The sequence below is a fragment of the Rhinichthys klamathensis genome, unplaced genomic scaffold (genome assembly GCF_029890125.1).
Source record: "Rhinichthys klamathensis goyatoka isolate OS25496 unplaced genomic scaffold, OSU_Roscu_1.1 h1tg000036l_1, whole genome shotgun sequence".
Classification (NCBI taxonomy): Eukaryota; Metazoa; Chordata; class Actinopteri; order Cypriniformes; family Leuciscidae; genus Rhinichthys; species Rhinichthys klamathensis.
Genome location: NW_026606584.1, coordinates 1,802,845 through 1,816,114, shown reverse-complemented (window position 1 = coordinate 1,816,114; position 13,270 = coordinate 1,802,845). Strand labels below are relative to the sequence as shown.

At 43.9% G+C, this 13,270-nt stretch overlaps 1 long non-coding RNA gene across 1 annotated transcript; it reads right to left on the bottom strand.

Moving 5' to 3' along the window:
* Nucleotides 1-8,965: 8,965 nt before the first annotated feature.
* Nucleotides 8,966-11,188, bottom strand: LOC130081128 (uncharacterized). Its single transcript, XR_008806685.1, has 4 exons — nucleotides 11,090-11,188; nucleotides 10,830-10,939; nucleotides 10,396-10,499; nucleotides 8,966-9,325 (listed from the first exon to the last, which is right to left on the bottom strand). It is a non-coding gene; the product is annotated as an uncharacterized LOC130081128 (long non-coding RNA).
* Nucleotides 11,189-13,270: the final 2,082 nt, after the last annotated feature.

The window sequence follows — 13,270 nt, the reverse complement described above, 5'->3', positions numbered from 1 at the left end:
AGGATTCTGAGAGAGCTGTTACAGCCCATAGTTCTCCAAGGCCAGCCATCAAGTTGAAGCCTACTTCCCTTCCCAAGTTTGCTGGAAGTAAACGTGATTTTCATCGCCAGAGAGTTTCGATTTACAGCTTATAATACAGCAGAAGAAATATTCCGTGTCCTGGAGAATCGCTTTGGGAATAGTGTCACAAGGTGACAAGTCTAGCGGAACCAATTTCCGCTAGGAGTGTGTTTCCCCCCGGGACGATTTCGCCGGCACACCGGGCTGGTTCACTTGTTGTCAGTTGCCATGACAGCGGCAGCTGATGAGGCAAGTGGTAACAGGTGCTGACGATTGAATTGAGGATCAGCGATAGGGCTTCGGGGCTGGAGGAAACATTTAAAAGGAAAGGGAAGAGGGAATTGTGTGTGGTACTCCCCCGGGAGAATTAGTTCTTTGACTGTGGCTGAATTCGCTGGGATCTTTGGAGAGGGCTGTGAGGATTTGGCTGGCTGAAGGGTGCAACGGTGATTTGTGTGAGTACACGCTGGAAACGTGAACTGGATGGAAAGTTGGAGAAGTGGGGAGATACAGTCAAGACTGGAAAACGCCATCATTCCTGAAAGGAAGTTAAGTAATAAAACATCGAATCTGTGTGAATGCATGTCCTGCACTGAGTTGAACAAAGAATTGTGAAGTGTATTGTTCACGAGTGTAACTGCCACTTAAGAGTGTGGACTGAGTCATCATTGAAATTCTGATATCTTCATCTTCTGAGTTGAACAAAGAATTGTGAAGTGCGTTGATCACGAGTGTAACTGCCACTTAAGAGTGTGGACTGAGTCATCATTGAAATCCTGGTATCTCCGTCTGAGAGTGAGAGAGTATTGAAGACGCTGTTCTCCATGCTGTGAGAAGTCATCTGCATCTCTTTATCGTCTGAGTGCTGATTCAACATAACAGTGGAAGGATTGACTATTGGGTGAGTGCTGGCGTTATTGCACTGAGAGTGAGAGTGGATATGCAGTGCCTGAATTGAAGTGTCACACAGTATTGGACTTGACGTGAGGTTGCAGTGTGTGGGTGGATATGTATATTTAACTGCCAGTATTCCCCAGTGCATAATTCCGCCCAGTGTTTGCTGAACAAAGCCTCAGTGCTAGACGTGCATGTCCCGCTCGGGCTATAAGTTCTCGTTCTGATACCGAAGAGGAGTGTGTTTGCCTTGTATAAATTGCTCTGCCTGTTTAACTAGACGAATTGTCGGCTGCTGTCTTCTTGGGCGCTGCCCGTCTGAAGGAAGGATCCACCCTTGTCCCAGCGCTGTCCGCTTGGAGCCACACAGTCCAGCCGTAAGCCCGATTCTCCATTCTGCAGAGGAGTGTGCCTGCACCTGTATAAATTGCTCTGTCCGTTTAACTAGATGATTCGTCTGCTGCTGTCTTCTTGGGCGCTGCCCGTCTGAAGGAAGGATCCACCCTTGTCCCAGCGCTGTCCGCTTGGAGCCACACAGTCCAGCCGTAAGCCCGATTCTCCATTCTGCAGAGGAGCGTGCCTGCACCTGTATAAATTGCTCTGTCCGTTTAACTAGATGATTCGTCTGCTGCTGTCTTCTTGGGCGCTGCCCGTCTGAAGGAAGGATCCACCCTTGTCCCAGCGCTGTCCGCTTGGAGCCACACAGTCCAGCCGTAAGCCCGATTCTGCAGAGTGTGCCTGCACCTGTATAAATTGCTCTGTCCGTTTAACTAGATGATTCGTCTGCCGCTGTCTTCTTGGGCGCTGCCCGTCTGAAGGAAGGATTCACCCTTGTCCCAGCGCTGTCCGCTTGGAGCCACACAGTCCAGCCGTAAGCTCGATTCTGCAGCGGAGTGTGCCTGCACCTGTATAATTTGCTCTGTCTGTTCAACTGGATGATTCTTCTGTGCTGAGCATATTCGGAACGACCGACGGTCTGGGAACATACCGACCTATCTACCCACCTGTCTTCCAGTGAGGCCCCTCCGCCTGCCCGCCTTCTTGAGAGGTATACGTACCTGCTACTCACCTGTCCGGTGGAAGAGTCTCCTAGTCCTCAGTCCCGGTCCTGCCCTGCCCGGGTATCTGTCCGTCTGCATCGTGGTTAAGAAGTTCTACTTACCCCGACACTTACCTGCTGCTGGAACGGCAGACGAATCCCTCGCCTCCCAGGGTCCAAAGCGGTTTCCCCCTTCCTGGACAGAGACACAAACTCACGTCAAGACTTTTAATTTCCTTTTTATTATTCAATAAAGATTGTTCATTTTTAATTCTACTTGTCTGTCTGGTCTCTGGTACGCTCCTCAGAGTGGTCCTGGGTTTGAGGGGTGGGTGCAGTAAGGTTTGGCCCCCCCGACCTGTGACAATAGAGCTGCTATTGCCTTTGAAATTGTAGAAGAGTTGCAAGCAATGCCGTCAGTAAGAGGTCACTAAGCCAGGAAAATAGTGGAGCTGATTCAAACGATTGAAAAAGCCCTGTACGACCTAGGTGAGCTTGGGGACACCGGCGCCATGAAGAATCCCTTGGTGACGAAATCCATTGAGAGCAAACTCCCGGAGTCACTGAAGAAGGAATGGCTGGTTTATATTGCTGATGAGAAAAATGCTGTTGCACCACAAACTCGTTTCGACAAGCTCCTTGAATTCCTCAAAAACCAGGAGGCAATATATGAGCAACTAGAGCAGTTAAGAGAAGATGAGCCCAGCAGGAAGGAGACCAGGTCTGACCCAAGGCATGCCAGAACAAGAGCTACCAAATTGAGCAGAGACCCAGCAGGTTGTATAGTCTACGGAGACAGCAAATACAAGAAGCTGTATTTCTGCAAGAAATTTAGGACCCTGAAACCTTCAGAGAGAGAGAATGCGGTGAGGAGGCTCAGTGCATGCAAGAGATGTCTGGAAATCCATGATGGAGGCGCATACTGCAAAACTACTTACTTGTGCAGAAATGTGGAATGCAAAGACGAACAAACCCCCAAGCATCATTATTACCTGTGTCCATATGCTGAAACCAAAAGTACACCCCAGAAAAGAACAAAACCTGGTTCAGTGGGAGGTGGAAAGTGCACAGTGTCAGGAGGAGTTCCTCTCCAAGCTGTTACCTGAGTTGGCTCAGCAGTGTCGAGATGCATTCTGCAATTCAGCATCCAGGACCTTCAACTTCGGGGCAAGTGAGCAGGGGCTACTAGCAGAAAGTGGTTTGCAAGAATTTCCAGTTATCATGATGCTACAACAGGTAACGGCCAATGCTGGACAAAAAGTTGGAACCTTGATTGACCTGGCCTCAGATACGAACTATATCACTCATAAAGCTGCAAATGAATTAAACCTTCGAAGCGAAGACGTCACTACCAGGTCCATGGAGTCGGCGGGATGAAGGTTTCAGTTGAAACCAAGCTGTACCTGCTGAAGATCAGAGTTCACACCCCCCGAGGCACTCTTAAGTCACACCAGTTAGTGTGTTATGGACTCGACAGTATTGCAGAGATCCATTGGCATGTGACAGCCAAGAAGCTGCAAAGGATATTCCCTGATGTTCCACTGCATGAACTGGTAAGACCCAAATAAATCCAACTCCTTATAAGCCATAAGGAAGGACAGCTGGTGCCCCAGAAGATTCGTGCAGTTGGAGACCTTGTCCTCTGGGAGGGCCCACTGAGGAAAACTATTGGAGGTAGGTCACCCTGACCTTTTTGAAGAGCTTGCTGTAACTGCACATATGTCAAAAACTCATTTTGCACGCTCAATACGAAGAATTCACCTGTAAAAGTCCAGCTACTCATCAGTCTCCCATGTATCCTGCCACTCAATCTAGCACTGCAGCCCTCAAGCGGGACTTCCTGGAATGGTGGAAGTGGGACAGCATTGGAGCCGCTTGTGAGCCCAAGTGTGGTGGTTGTCGCTGCGGGAATTGCCAGCCAGGGGGCAAAGAAATGACACTCGGTGAAGAAAGAGAGGCAGAAATGGTGAAAAATGGCTTAACATATGTGAATGGAGATGAGCACTGTGAGGAACCACACTGGCATGCTAAATATCCATGGATAGAGGATCCAGTTTCCTTGCCAAACAACAGAAGGGCTGTTGAAGCAACATTCCTCAGGACAGAAAAACAGCTGGCAAAGGAACCAGAATGGAAAGTTGCCTACGCAGTGCAAGTGCATGACATGGTCCATCGCAAAGCTGCAGTAAAGTTGTCAAATGAGATGATTAAGAGCTGGACCGGGCCAGAGTGGTACATCAGTCACCTAATCACTCCAAATCCTCACTCAGTCACAACCCCAGTGAGGCTCGTCTAGAACAGCAGCCAAAAGTTTAGAGGCTTGAGCTTGAATGACCTGCTGTTCAAAGGTCTCGACGTGCTCAACCCCATTCGTGCTGTCCTGTTGAGGTTCCGAGCTGGAGTCTTCACTGCCTTTGGCGACATATGGAAAATGTATAACTTGCTGGAAGACCGAGAAGTCCATCTGCACAGATTCCTCTGGCGTGATTCTGGAGGAGATGAAATTGAGGAATATGCCATAACAAGGGTAAATATTGGAGACAAACCAGCAGGCTGCATTGGTCAACTGGCCATGTGAGAGACCGCAAACTTACCCATATTCAGTCACCTCAAGGAAGAGCGACGTGTGCTGCAAGAAGATGCTTATGTTGAAGACATCCTGACTTCCCACAACAGCATGGATCAACTGAAAGTCATCACGTCTAATGTCGAGCAGATCCTAAAAGTTGGCGGATTCCACATAAAGCCCTGGGTATACTCAAATCAAAGTGGGAGGAAAGAGTCCAGAGACAAGGAGACTGAGCCACAGACTATGATCTTACCAAATCAGCTGACAGAAGATGACAATAAAGCCCTTAGCCTGGGATACACGGTACAAGATTACAAGCTCCATGCCATGATTGCTGTAAACTTCTCGAAGAAGAAGAAAAAGATGAGATTCGGCCAAGATTTGTCAAAGGAGCAATGAAGACCAGAAGAAAAAGCTTGTATTTAACCGCTTTATTTTAAACTTCATTTTGATTTTGACTATCAAATGATTGCCCTTTCTCTTCCTTTTTACTTTCTTTCTCTCTAATGTTCAATAATCAAACTATTTTTATTGTAATAAGTGTCTATTGAGACAAAGATTTTTAGTTTTTTTCTTTCCCAGAACTAGTGTAGGTCATGTAACGATAACTGTTAAAAAGAAAATACATTTGTAGGAGCTGGGTCTGTCTCTACGCGGTCTGTAGCTCAGAGCTGGGCCTGACGGCTGGACCATAACGTTACTGCAAGTGTGACAGAATCAGTTAAGTGATTGACAGTTGTGGTGTCCTATCAGGAAAGAGTATTGGCTATTTAATGCTGGTTGGCTGTATCCGAGCTGCGTCACGTCTTGTCCCTCTTTGTTGCGTCATCCACTAGCGCTTTAGGTATGTGCTGGTAGCGGGTGGTTTAAATCATGTGTTAGGCTACTGATGTGTTGCATTTCTTTAAATTGTAGCGCGTCCATTAGTACTTTCCGACGGTGTACTTCATCAGCTCAGAATGAGTGTCTGCTCACCCTTCAGGTTAGGGATGGCGAAAACTAAAAATTTTCTTGACCGACCACCGAGCCTCATTAGCCGGTTGAAACCGTTTAACCGATTAGTTTACAATATGCTACGCTATTTGAAATAACAGCCATTTCGAGCCGCACCTGCAATTTCGCAACTCTGTCGCATCTCTGCCGCTCTGCCTCCCGCTCACACACACACTATAATAGTCTCTGAGCGCTGTTCGTCACATTTCATACCAGCTAGCATAGATGACACGGTAGGTTGGCTTTGGCTACCTTTCTCACCCGAAGAGGCTTGCGGGTGTCGCGTTTTCAGGTGATACATCATAGATGATGTGCTACTACTGTATTTAAGCATTCTATCACACAAGTTGCAACTTACATCTGTGTCATTCTTTTTGGTGAAATGGTCCCACACACTACTTTTCTTTGCACGCTTCATCCTGTCGTCTGCCCTGGCTCTAACCTCGAGTGTTTTAGCCTGTAGCCTTTACTTTTCGCAAACCTTGTGAGCGTGCGAACCCAAACGCTGTGACCTCGCGGCAAATGTTTTTATTGGTTTAAGTACAAACAGGCGAGTTATGAAAAATTGAGTGTGAGGGATTTGTTCACTTCACAAAAAAATACAAACACGTTAACAGGATTCGTATCGTCTACTTCCTCCTTTTTCCCTTTAGAGTGATCGCAAAGTTATAACCTGACGGTTATTTGTACGATAACCAGTGTGTGGATGTGTGTGCTGCATCAGCTGGATTTTTCTATCATTCTTCTCTTTAGTTGCCTTGTGTATTTTGTTTAGATTTTGCTTTTGTTATTAAGTGTGTGCTGTATGATATCAGCTCGATTTTTCTGTAATCCTTTTCTTTAGCTCACCTGTGTATTTTGTTTAGATGTTGCTTTCGTTGTTCACTTTTTGTTTGTGATACTTTCTTTGGTTATTTATTTGTTGTTGTTTTTCCCAGGAACTGAGGTGGCCAGGCGGAAGGACCTTCTCTTGCATGGTGGTGGTGTTGCAGTGAGTGACACTGTTTGGAGTGCCTGTGTGTTATCCAAGTGCACGGTGACGTGTTTGTGGGTAGGATTGCGCTTTTGGAAAAGCCATTAAGTGGTCCTTCCGCCGGTAGACTCAGCCTGGTGGTTTGGTATAAATTCTTATTTTGTGTTTGTCTGACCTGTGAATTAGATTTTAGATTTCCTTCTTGTAGTTCCTCCTACCCTCGTGGGTAGAGGACTGTGCTGGTGTTGCCATTATATACTGCCCTTTGTATTACCTTGCTTGTGACTTGTCATTTTGTATATGTAGCGCTGTGCGCCCTTTTTTTTAAAAAGAGTATACTATTTTTAACTATTTTTGTATGTCAATAAAGACCATTTATAAATTATTTGTACTTGTGTCTCTGACCTTCCTGGCACACACGAACCTGTGTGACCTAGTGCAAACTGCTGGGTTATTTTGATATTCCCTGATTTATTCAGGGTGGCGTAGTCGACAATTATCACCATAAGCTAAATTATTAATTAAAATCCTATACCGCTTCGTCACACAAGCAAGCAATGTTGATTCAGCATAATTGACGGACAGCTAGCTAACGTTAGCTGCACCACGTTCCAACTACCGACTTTTTTTCATTAGTTACTCTATTAATGACTAAACATCAACTTGCAAATTAAATAAGTAAAGATAAAGTAATAATAACTTAGTTATATTAAGGACGTGTCCATTAATATTAGGCCTGAGTCGCCTGGCATAACGTTACCACGCCTTAACTTAAATTACGTTATTAAAAATTAACTTACCTTGCACTTGGTCTCTTCTCATCGTCATCCTTCTTCTTTTTCCTTTTTTCTGCACTCGTTTCATTTTTGCGGTCAAATTTCCAAGTCCAGGAAAGACAATGATCTGGCATGGTTGGTTGATTTAAAGCAACACTAAGTACGAATTTTTACCTTAAATTAATGTTTTCAAAATCGTTTCAGTGGTTCATCAAGTCGTGACATGGTGAAATGCACTTATGCCACCGCTTTGCGGTCCTTTATCTGATATATCCACGCTATGTAAGATTGCCAGATCGGGGCGCGTTTCTGTAGTGCGAATGAGACCTAAGAAAACTACAAATTTGACTTGCTTTACGGCAAGCGTTACAATTGCCGATAGGTGGAGCGTACTCGACAGTAGACTACAACTACACTTTCATAAAATCATGCATCATACTCTACCCCAGCCAAAATTTGTATGTGGGGCCCATATGGGTATGAAATGGGCTGAAAAATGGGCCCCATGTAGGATTGTCCGTGGGTTACATAATGGTCCCATGTTAATTGCCCAGATGAATTTCATGTAGGATTGCACTTGGTACTAGGCCGGACCCAAGTGGGCAACATGCACAAGACCCATCTCGGTCCCAGCTTTAACCCAGCTGACATTTGTATGTGGGGCCCACGTGGGTTTGAAATGGGCTGAAAAATGGGCTTTGATTGGGATTGTCCGCGGGTTACATAATGGCCCCATGTTTATTGCCCAGATGAATTTCATGTAGGATTGCACTTGGTACTAGGACGGACCCAAGTGGCCAACATGCACAAGACCCATCTCGGGCCCAGCTTTAACCCAGCTGACATTTGTATGTGGGGCCCATGTGGGTTTGAAATGAAAAATGGGCTCTGTATGGGATTGTCCGTGGGTTCCATAATGGTGCCATGTAAATCGCCCAGGTGGATTTCATGTAGGATTGCACTTGGTACTAGGCGGGACCCAAGTGGGCAACATGCACAAGACCCATTTCGGTCCCAGCTGCCAATATTTGTATGTGGGGCCCCTGTGGGTTTTCAAATTCAGCTATATGATATATTTCAGCTATCCTTCTCTGTTAGTATTTTTAGTATTATTTTGCTTACTAGTCTTGTTATTGTATTTTATTTCCAAAAGCCTCCCGTGGACAGGTGTTGAAAATTAGCATTTGTGCTAAAACACTTAAACAAATGCATATGGTTCGTCCAATGTAATTGTATGTCCATGTCAAATAAAAAAAAAAATAAAAAAAGGGCTCTGTATGGGATTGTCCACGGGTTCAATAATGGCCCCATGCCAACTGCCCACATGGATTTCATATAGGATGGCACTTATAAACAGGTGGGCCCCAACTGGGCCACATGCACAAGACCCATCTTGGTCCCAACTTTAGTTTTTTTGTGGGTACTACAAGGTTACTACATGGGCTGAAATACGGGCTAAGTGGGTTTGTCCATGGGTTCCATGCTGGCCCCAGCAACTTACTCATTTAAGTTTTATGCAGAATTTCGCAGGGCTTTAGGTGGGGCCCAACTAGGAATCATATGCATGTGGCCCAACTCGGGATCATCTGGGTTCCATCTAAATGAGTAGCAACACCACACAAACAAGTTTTAAAGCATTAGAGCACACAGTGAGATTGAAATCTTTTCAAATTTAAATTTTATTGAAATTACTCAACATATTATGCTATATTCTGAAATTCCAGGGACAATATTTAAAGAAGCAGATTTATGTCAGATTAAAGAGTATCTCTTTAATGTTATATACCTATTTGTTAAAATACATATTTTGAACCTGTATTTGACCCAGTCTTTACTGAACAGGAAATAAATTGGGGACAGTTAGAAGAAGCAGCAACTATACAATTATCAGTACAGCTTACACTGCAGACAGTCATTTGCGTATTCTAGACACTGTCCTCCTCCATCTCTTGTCCTGGACTATTTTGAGAGTTCCCTCTCAGTTTCTTGCCAGTTGATCTGTGTAGTCTTCTTAAGAGCCTCTGCAAAACAAATTTGTTTTTTTTTAGGGATTATGATTTTAGAGAAATCATGTTACTTACACGTCACAATACCTTATGACAGAATAACAATTTTTACTCAGGATAAAAAACAAAAACAGCAAAAAAACTTATATGGGAATGGTCACGGTATTGGAATGTCACTGGAAGGGCATTTGGGAAATCAATAAAAACAGTTTATAAAGTATGCATAATAAAGTATAATGATTTATAAATGCTTTTAAAGTAAAATTAGGGATGCTCCGATCGATCGGCCGGATATTAGGGTTAGGGTTAGCTTCACCCTCAAGCCATTCTAGGTGTATGACTTTCTTCTTTCAGACGAATACAATCGGAGTTATATTAATAAACACCCTGACGCTTCCGAGCTTTATAATGGCAGTAAATTGCAACCATTAGACTGAAGCTCAAAAAAGTGCATCCATCCATTATATAAGAACTCCACGCGGCTCCGGGGGGTTAATAAAGGCCTTCTGAAGCAAAGCCATGAGTTTGTGTAAGAAAAATATTCATATTTAAAACTTTATTAAGTAAAATAACTAGCTTCCGGCCAAGCGAACATATGGATTGCACTTAAGTGTAAAGTGCAACTTATGCGACGCACTGCTGATATTTACGCTATGCCATTATGGTGTAAATTGTGCTTTATATGCAAGTAGGCTGCTTATGGCCATTTGGCCGGAAGCTAGTTATTTTACTTTATAAAGTTTTAAATATGGATATTTTTCAAACAAAAACTTTGCTTCAGAAGGCCTTTATTAACCCCCCGGAGCTGTGTGGAGTTTGTTTATGATGGATGGATGCACTTTTTTGAGCTTCAAAATAATAGTTGCAATCCACTGCCATTACGAAGCTCGGAAGCGTCAGGGTGTTTATTAATATAACTCTGATTGTATTCGTCTGAAAGAAGAAAGTAATATACACCTAGGACGGCTTGAGGGTGAGTAAATCATCGGCTAACTACTATAAGTAAATTATGTAAAATCTAATTTTGTAAATTTTATTAAATTAAGTAAAATCAAAACACCTCAACAAGGTTAATAAATCCATACCGGAAGTGACAGTACAGTGTAGTAGATAAAGAACAATCCTCCACCAAATTGCCAGTACTCATCTGGATCCTTGGTCAATCTGGGGTGGGGTGGGCTGATAAGTCCTTAAAAAGAAAGATTTAATTTGTACAATTCCTTTAAAAAATATTAAACAAAACGTATTTAAATTGTACCAACATTTGCCATTATAAAACATTCAGACAACATGAACAAATGGTCCCCAATAGCTCCCCGGGCGCCACTGCCCACTGCTCCGGGTGTGTGTGTGTTCAATACTCACTGCTGTGTGTGTGTGCACTTGAATGGATGAAATGAAGAGCACAAATTCCGAGTATGGGGACACCATACTTGGTTACATGTCACATCACACAATTGTAGCTTTAAAAAAAGAAAATTGGTACACCAAAATCAAACAAACCATCAAATAATTTTACCTGTAGCCACATTTATCCTGTTATGACACGTCTGAGGGTCTTTCCCTTGATGTTCTTCTGTGAACTAAATAAAGGGCTGATGATGGTGACATGTTCTCCTTTCTTTGTCACTTTAGAGGAAGAAAGACAAAAGGATAAAAAGTTACTCAGATTTGTCACTGGTAGAGGATATGACTTTTGATGATGAGTATAATACTTTTAACAACATAATATATTAATCCCAATGTAAGGTTTAGAAGCAATGGTTAAAATTGACTTACATCTTAATGAAGTTGATAATCGTGGTGGATTTGTCTCTCTGTTGGGTGCCTGTTCTCCCCCAAAAATCTTCTTCCAGTGCTTGATATATAAAAATAAAAAAAAGAAAGTATCTTTTATCATTAGCAGTTACCAGTTTTTGAAGAGGTGATGTAAAAATATTTAGAAACGGGCATCTACAAAAACATAAGAGATTTAGACCAATAATATTTCTCAACTCTTCTGTAGATTCCAGTGTTTCAGAGAGTAATTTTATCAGTCACTTTACTCATTCGGATGCTCCTTCACTAGTAAATAAATAAATAAATAACCTATACCAAAATATATTTAAAACACATTTCATACTAATTATACTTCAAATCCATTAACATATTTATTGACACATCACCTAAAACTTTTCTTTATTACACAATGAACATTTTTTTATATTACAACAAAAAAATAAAGTAATATCACTAATAATAAAGTGTAACGTTACCTAAAGTATACTTGCAATAGTTCCACTTTAGCACAATCAAATACACTTAATTTACTCAGCAGCACTAACGTTACTTCCAGATAACGTACTCGGTTACTAACGTAACCTCGGTTCTCTCTAGAAGAGGGAACGAGTACTGCGTAATATCTTACGCTAGGGGAAAATCTCTTTTCCACGAGATATTGAAGCCAAAAAAATTATCCTTAATTTTGAATTAATGTAAAACGCGTTGCGGCAGCATACAGACATAGGCAAAGGCGGCTTGCGTGCCTATTGGCTGTCCTGCTGCAACTGCAGCAGCCTATCGAGAGAGGCCCTTCGGTGACGGTCCAATGGGGGCGCTTCCCGCCCACTGCGTCACCTTCCCGCCAGAGTAGGCGTGGCCTAGCCCTATAAATATGGCTCGATGGGCTGATATCACTGGTTTTTCATCGCCGAAGCGAACCAGAGTGTGTTGCAAGCACGGCAAGATACGCAGTACTCGTTCCCTCTTCTAGAGAGAACCGAGGTTACGTTAGTAACTGAGTACGTTCTCTTAAGAGAGGTTCTCTCGTACTGCGTAATATCTTACGCTAGGGGAACACAGTGTAGAACGCCGTGCATGCTGGGATCCAACACCAAAGTCCCAAGGGCAGGTGCCCGGGGCTCATATAATGTAAAATCACCAAGGACTCACAGAGAGCCTGAGAAAAGAGGCTAACAGCGTCATTCCCAATAAGTTAGCATCCAAAGGAGCTAATCACTGTCACAGTGTTTCACACAGTCGGGGTGAAAATTCGGCCCGAACTGTGTAACAGTATGGGTCTTACTTTTGCCCATGGGGTAATTTTATCAGTCAGCGAGCGGTGCTCAAACGATTGTAGTATTCTGCGCCGAAGCAGTGGGGCAGAAAATACTTGATTTTTTCCTGACAGTAGTTTAGCCTGTAAGGCGGGAACCTCTAGGTCAGGGATGGGCAACGTCGGTCCTGGAGGGCCACTGTCCTACAGAGTTTAGCTCCAACCCTGAAAAAAATCACCTGCCTGCAACTTTCTAGTAATCCTGAAGACCTTGATTGGCTTGTTCAGGTGTGTTTGATTAGGGCTGAAGCTAAACTCTGTAGGACAGTGGCCCTCCAGGACCGAAGTTGCCCATCCCTGCTCTAGGTTATAAAACCTTATAAATGTAGACGGGGAGGCCCAGCCTGCCGCCATACAGATATCTTGTAAGGCAATCCCGCTAGACCAAGCTCACGATGAGGCCATGCCTCTCGTGGAGTGCGCTCTAACACCTAAAGGGCATTCAAGGCCTTTTGACCTGTATGCCAGTGCTATAGCGTCAACTACCCATCTGGATAGGCTCTGTTTCGACGCGGCTAGTCCCTTAGTACGTCCGCTGAACGAAACGAAAAGCTGCTCGGTCTGTCTGAAAACGGACGAGCGAGACACACAAGCTCTTAATGCCCTGACTGGGCAAAGGAAGCTCTCGCCCATCTCCTCGTTATGAACCGGCAGGGCGGACAGGGAAATGACCTGGGCCCTGAACGGCGTATTGAGGGATTTAGGCACGTATCCGTGTCTTGGTTTGAGTACGACTTTTGAGTCATTTGAGTCAGTTCCGTCAGCCTGAAGAGGTTTCGGGATCTGATGCCGCCCTGGTGATTTATGTAGGCTACCACCGACATATTGTCCGAGCGGACTAAGACATGGTCTCCCTTTATTCGGGG